A 7,066-nucleotide genomic window follows, 5' to 3' on the forward strand; every position below is an offset into this window, starting at 1 on the left:
GATTCCCAGATCAGATCCTCCTATAACAATGTGACGAGTAATGTCAAATAATAATGCCCCTTGTAGTTATTTTACCCCTCTCCCCTTGCAATAATAACAGCTCCTGTGGCCAGTAATAATGCCCACCCAGTCGCTAGATGCAATGCATCCTGTACCCAGACATACCCCCTTTACACAGAAAGGCCTCCCGAAGCCAGGTATGTCCCCCTGCAACCACCTATGTCCCCTGGAGTGAGATATGCCCCCTGCAGCCAGGTAAGTCACCATGTAGCCAGCTACCTCCTCCTTGTAGCCAGACACATGTCCCCTTACAGCCATATACCCTCCCCCCTATGCAGCCAGACACCTTCCCCCTGTAGCCAGATACAAATCCCCATGGAGCCCCATATATTTCTCCCCTTGCAGCCAGATACATGTCCCTTGTAAGTAGATACGTTTCTTTTTGCCAGACTTGTGCAGCAGGTGTTAAAGTAGGAAGGACAAGGCTGGTGGGAGGAGCTACCAGAGGGCGGGCTCGGAGCTGTCATTGAGGACCAATCAGTGACGCTCCTGAGGCCATGCGCCTGCTCTCCTTCTGTTCCCCTGTGACATCACCTCCGCCCCCTGTACAGAACGCTGGTGAGCTGCTGCAGGGGAAAGGAAGGTGGAGCAGTGGTGATTGGCGTCAGGATATTGCTGAATGATAGCAATGTCCCAGCACCAAAAGCAAAAGTTGTTTTTTTTTGTTTTCTTTTGTACTTCCCACATACCCGTTCAACCTGCCATGTACTCTAAAAAAGTTACTTTACCTATTGAAATGCTGAGTGTTTAAGCCCCCCCCCCCGCACTCCTTATTAGTTTATTCAATGGACTTATTAATTGTTTTTATCCTTCACATCAGCACATACTATGATTATGTCCCAATCTTTATATAAGCATTGATACTATATATATATCTTCTATGCACTGTTAGCACTTTATACATTTATTCATTCATGAATATGGATTTTTGTTACTTAGTTTGCACCCTATAAATATGGACCGTGACCATCATGCATTGCTTGGAAATGGCTGAAATACTTTGTTTGGATGAAATAAATCACTTAGGGGAGATTAATCGCACAGTCTTACAGCAGGAATGTCCTTTGTTGCCCATAGCAACCAATAACAGCTGAGCACTAATGTCCTTTGTTGTCCATAGCAACCAATAACAGCTGAGCACTAATGTACTTTGTTGTCCATAGCAACCAATAACAGCTGAGCACTAATGTTCTTTGTTGCCCATAGCAACCAATCACAGCTGAGCACTTATCACTGATTGTAAGCTTGATACATAAACAACAGCGACAGTTATGATGACATCACAAAAACAAGGCTCATGATGTCACACATGGCCGGAATATACAGTTGTAGCTCACACATGGAGCTTAAATGAGTTTAGTAAACAACCCATCTGGGCACATGTGTGAACATGGCCTTAAAGGGGTTTTCCAAGGAAAGTTGAGTTATGGTCTATGCACAGCATTGGCCATCCATCATTTCCTGGAAAACCCTTTTATAATGGCTGCTCTTATCCAGACAGCCGCCTCTCTGTTGTATGTCTGATGTATGTATGGCTGTTGTAGGTTGTATATTAGATTGTAAGCTCCTGCGGGGAGCAGGGCCTCTACACATGTAGCTTGTGTTACCATGAAATGCTTTGTCCTGATCATGTTAACACTGGCGACATCTGTACCGTACATTGCGGTACAAGCTCTTAGGAGTGGGGTATTGTAGTGTACATTAGATTGTAAGCTCTTCGGGGCAGACATGTAGTCATGTACTAAATATAAGCCTGTAAGCTCTTAAGAGGAGGGCCTGTGTTACTCTGTGAGCTCCTAGGAGCAGAGACTGTATTATATATTAGATTGTAAGCTCTTAGGAGCAGCCCATGTATTGTATATAAGATGGATGTATATGTAATAATAATATTTATTTCTACAGGGACAACAAATTGTGCAGCATTAATGACTCTGTTTTTCATTCATTACAGGGTGAAGTCTCCTGATCCTATATAATATACAGCTGTATGCAGCAGGCCAGTTGTGATCCAGGGAGATCAGATCCGATCGCCACTTGTGGGGTCAGGAAGGAATTTTTTTTCCCCCCGAGGTAAAACTCTCCGGGGGGTTTCTTCGCCTTCCTCTGGATCTTTAGGTCCGGTCACTCTCAGACCAGGATAATAGAGGACGGGGGGGGGAATGACTGCGGCACGTTCTGTAGTCCCCACTAGACCTGACCTGAGAGTTACTGGATCTACTGAATATTAAAGGGCCGGTAATATTTCGTTACAATGTTGCATATTGAATAAAGAATTTGAATTTATGTTGGTGTTGCTTCGTTTTTGTCTGTATTTCAATTACTGTACTGACCGAGATCGGAGAGATCGCTGCCTCTCGGCTTTAGAATAAGTATGAGGAAACCATCAGAGTACACACAGGTGGTTCCATATTTCACAGGTCTTGTGGTGGGGGCAGTACAGATGGTGGTGGTATACCTGCGTACACCCCAGCAGTTTAATAGGGAATTCGCTGGGATCTGTAGTCACAGATGAATCAATAAAACCCCCCCCCCAACACACACACACACACACACACACACACACAGAACCATATAGGCTAATATTTGAAATAGAGGTGACTTTAATTATTTATAATCTATAGAATAAAACATTTTTCACAAATACTACTGACTGTAATCTCAGAGATCAGCAGGTTGGAAGTATCTAACCTGCTAACATGCCACTAAAGTGCACGGGTGCTGAGGATGAAGGTTATCTTCTTACCTTGATTCTCGCACCAATTTAATTATTTTTCTAGTCATTTTGCATACAATGGGTTAAACTGTCAGGATTGGCGGCATTTAGTATGGGAGCCCAGCTGTCATGTGATCCCTTTAAATGCAGCAGCCTAGCTAAGAAGCCTTAGTGGCTGCCATAAAAACACTTACAGACAGTCAAAAACTCTGCAGGCCCATCAGGGAGGATTTATCATGACCGGAGTGCCCGTATACCAGTCTTACCTAAACCCCTGGTGTCATGCCCCATGGCAGATCTCTTTAGAGGTGCACATCTTTCATTATATTTGGTGAAATCTACAAGTCTGGGCAGGTATAGATTTTTACAATGGTAAATCAGGCACAAGATGAGGCCATGTTTCCTCTGCGCTTTGCCATGCCCCAACCCTTGCACATATGGTGAGCAGGGTGCACATCAGCAAAGAAGTCTCTGATTTTTGTGTAAACTGACTGGTTGCTGAAGCAGGAAGGACAAGGCTGGTGGGGGGAGCTAGAGGAGGACAGGCTCAGTAATGCTCCTGAGGCTGTGTGCCCACTCTCCTTCCGTTCCCCAGCAGCATCACCAAGCCCCCATGTCACCAGGTGGGTAGAGTCAGGAGGGGTGGTGATTGGCATCAGGACATGATAGCAATGTCCCGGCGCTAAAATCAAAAGTTTTTGCTTTTTTACACCTCCCACATACACCCTCAACATGCACCTCTGACCCCCCAAGGCACGCATACCGCAGGTTAAGAAACACTGCTCTACACTATGCATTGGAATGCTTTTCTGTTGGTATGCCCTCCAGCTGTTGCAAATCTACAATTCCCATCATGCATTAGAAAAACACAAGTTTATTATTTAAAAATTTCAAGCCTTCTAGTACTTATCAGCTGCTGTATGTACTGCAGGAAGAGGTGTATTCATTTTAGTCTGACACAGTGCTCTTTGCTGCCACCTCTGTTAATGTCAGGAACCATCCAGAGCAGTAGAAAATTCCCATAGAAAATCTCTTCTGCTCTGGACAGATCCTATCACGGACAGAGGTGGCAGCAGAGAGCTCTGTGTCAGACTGGAAAGAATACGCCACTTCTTGCAGGACATACAGCCACTGATAAGTATTGGAAGACTTGGGATTTTGAAATAGAAGTAAATCACAAATCTATATAACATTATGACACCAGTTCATTTGAAAGAACACAAAATTACCAGACTTCTCTTTTAAGGTTTGGCTGTTCAGGCACGATGGGATGACAGCTTTGCACCAACTGGAGGACCGCGAGTTTGATACTGATAATCCAATACAGAGCTCGGGTTTGGATGTACACTGGATGCTCACCTCTAGTGAGACTAACATTTTCTGTTTAACTCTTGTTTTTTATAAGTCAAGTAGTTAAATTTAGATCAGGCCCTAAGAAAAAGCTAATATAACTTGATCCCTCAGCTCTTATGAAAATGTAAAACAAATTAAAATTCAATATTAACCATAGTATGTGGGATGATTTTGTGGCCTTGGTTATTAATGTAAACATTTTGTCTCAGGGAATTTGTTGTTCCGCCATGATACATTCCATGGTAAGAGAATTGTGGTCACTCATTTAAATGGTGACTGATCTTTCAATAGATCTTGCAAAAATCAAAAGTACAAGTACGAGAAAATTCCCTCTTCACTTACCAGGCTCCATTTCTCCTCTGTTCTATACTTAACATGCTAAAACTCTGTTTTAAAGTTTATCTTGAAGGGTCACTTCAAATAACTTTGCAGAAACCAATAGTATAAGTGAAGAAAATGCTGTAATATATCTTAGTAGGCAAAGGAGCTATTTCTGTACTCACTGGGCTGTTACCCTCCTCTCATGTATTTTGTGTTCATAACTAAGGAAAAGCTGTCTACAGCGGAGTGAGATTGGGTTTACGCTGCAATACAAGTTTGCCAAAGGGGAACAGTAAGCAGGAACTGCTGAGAAGTAGACAGAGGATGCTAGGTTTCTGGCTAGAGAAATGGTTAAAGGGGAACTCTGGCCAAAATGTAATATCTGCTGCAGGAAGGGTGGTGCGGGAACATAATAAAGAATCTATACTTACCCATCAACGCGTCTCACTGACCACTGCCGGTCTCCAGTTTCTCCCAAGTTCTGGTGTTGCTACAACAAGGGCTGACTCAGCCAGTCAGTGACCGAATTGGTGTCCCGTCCCAGTCACTGACTGGCAGAGCAGGCATTTCTGATTCGGGTTGTGACGTTGCAGAAAACCCAGGACCCCGGCAGTGGTCAGTAAGGCTGTGATGTGACGCTGCAAGGGCATAGGTTCAGGTAAGTATAGATTCTTTATTATGTTCCCCCACACCCTACCTGCAGTAGTGTTTTTATTTTTGCCAGACCTCCTCTTCTTTAAAATCAGTACTAGACTGGGAACCTCTGAAGGTTTGCTACAGTGAGGTAGGATTGCAGGATCCCATTTTAAGTGTGTATATAGTGTATGAGAGACATTATAGCAGCTACTTAATATGGTGGTTTTGGTGAATTCCCTGCAGGAGCCACCCCTTAGCTGGGTCCTTCCAAGAGGGATATCTGGATAGTCCTGTGTTTCGAGACTTCACGAGTTCTTCATTTTCATTTTTATGTTTCCCTGCGAGCAATGCACCTAGGATTTCACTGCATTGAGCGCTTTAACAAGCAGTCGGCGGTGTTATCTTTGGCTGGTCTCCCTAAGATCAGTGATCTGTTTCTCTTATGGCTTTACTTGGCATTGCTCCCACCTAGCCAGAATCCTGCTCCACACTGATGATGGGCAACACCCCAAAACAGCTGTCTGTGGATGGATACCTGGCCTTGGTTTTCCCTTGTCATTACATTGACTTATAGGGCCACTTAATATGGTGATTTTGGTGGTTGTCCTACAGGAGCCACCCCTTGGCTGGGTCCTTCCCGGAGGGATATCTGGTTAGTCCTGTGTTTTGAGACTCTTGGATGAGGCTCCACAGGTTCTTCTTTTGAATATTCATGTTTCCCAGGCGGCAATGCACCTAGAATTTCACAGCATTGGGCACTTTAACTGGCATCTGGCAGTGTTATCTTTGGCTGGTCTCCCTGAGATCAGAGATCTGTTTCTCTTATAGCAGCTAGGCGCCACCCAATATAGCTAAGGAACAACTGAAAACGAGAGAGTGAAAATGACATGTCCAAGTTATACGATTGCATGAAATAAAGCTACCCCTTATTTGTACATTCAGTACAGACCCACCAAATTTATAAAAGGCGAGCAGGCACGGGGGTGCAAAAAAAATAATAAACCACCTAAACTCAGTCGCGCCACTTTAGGGTCTTGCTGACTGCTGCTAGAGGTCATTTTCTACTGGAAACTAGAGTCCCACCCCAGTCACCTATTGGCTGAGTGGGCAATCACTAGTATAGGCAAGTATACTTAGTTTATTATTTTCCTGCACCCCCTGACTTTTTTTTTTTATTTGGTGGGACTTCCCCTTTAAAGGTTATTGACAATTTTAGTTTTACTTCAGTCACCTATGTAGCATGTGGATATTTTTGGCCATAAGGTCGTGACTCCAGCCAAAAAAAAAAATGTGCAAGATCGACACTCGCTTACTGAGCCCAGATACGGAAGATCATTGCTTTGTGTAATAACTAAACCAACACCCATGAATTTCTGGTTGTACTCCTTATCTACTTAGGTGTCTCCTGAAGGATTCATATACATGACTTGGGCTCACATGCTGCTGTCAGTGGGGCCAAATACTATATAAATGGGCAGGGAATAAGTAAAGATTTTTTTTTAGTGCCCTGGCTTTCCTTCTGGACTGATGCCATGAAATTAAGTTTATTGATAAACTTGTGACAGAATAGTAAATGAGTTAAAGGGGTTGTTCACCAAAAATGTTTTTTCATTCAAATTAACAGGTGCCCAAGATTTGTAATTTACTTCTATTAAAAAAAAACTCAAGTCTTCCAGTCCTTATCAGCTGCTGTATATTCTGCAGGAAGTGGTGTATTCTTTTCAGTCTGACACAGTGCTCTCTGCTGCCACCTCTGTCCATGTCAGGAACTGTCCAGAGCAGCAGCAAATCCCCTTAGAAAACCTAGATGCATCCCATTATTTTATTAGCCTTGGCAGCCGTTTCTGGTTAAAGACTTTAGCGCAAATGATTGTGATGTGTAACAAGGAGGAAGACAAGAAAATATTTCTATTCCATAAATTTAAGATAGGAAAAAAAAAAAGCTTTACCTGATAATCCAGGATTTCAACAGTAGTCAAAATG

General features: G+C 43.3%; 1 long non-coding RNA gene across 1 annotated transcript; it reads left to right on the plus strand.

The window, feature by feature from the left end:
- Nucleotides 1-1,063: 1,063 nt before the first annotated feature.
- On the plus strand, nucleotides 1,064-2,343 carry LOC138802040 (uncharacterized). The gene is made up of 2 exons (XR_011364665.1): nucleotides 1,064-1,585; nucleotides 2,012-2,343. It is a non-coding gene; the product is annotated as an uncharacterized lncRNA (long non-coding RNA).
- Nucleotides 2,344-7,066: the final 4,723 nt, after the last annotated feature.

The sequence above is a fragment of the Dendropsophus ebraccatus genome, chromosome 9 (genome assembly GCF_027789765.1).
Source record: "Dendropsophus ebraccatus isolate aDenEbr1 chromosome 9, aDenEbr1.pat, whole genome shotgun sequence".
Taxonomy (NCBI): Eukaryota; Metazoa; Chordata; class Amphibia; order Anura; family Hylidae; genus Dendropsophus; species Dendropsophus ebraccatus.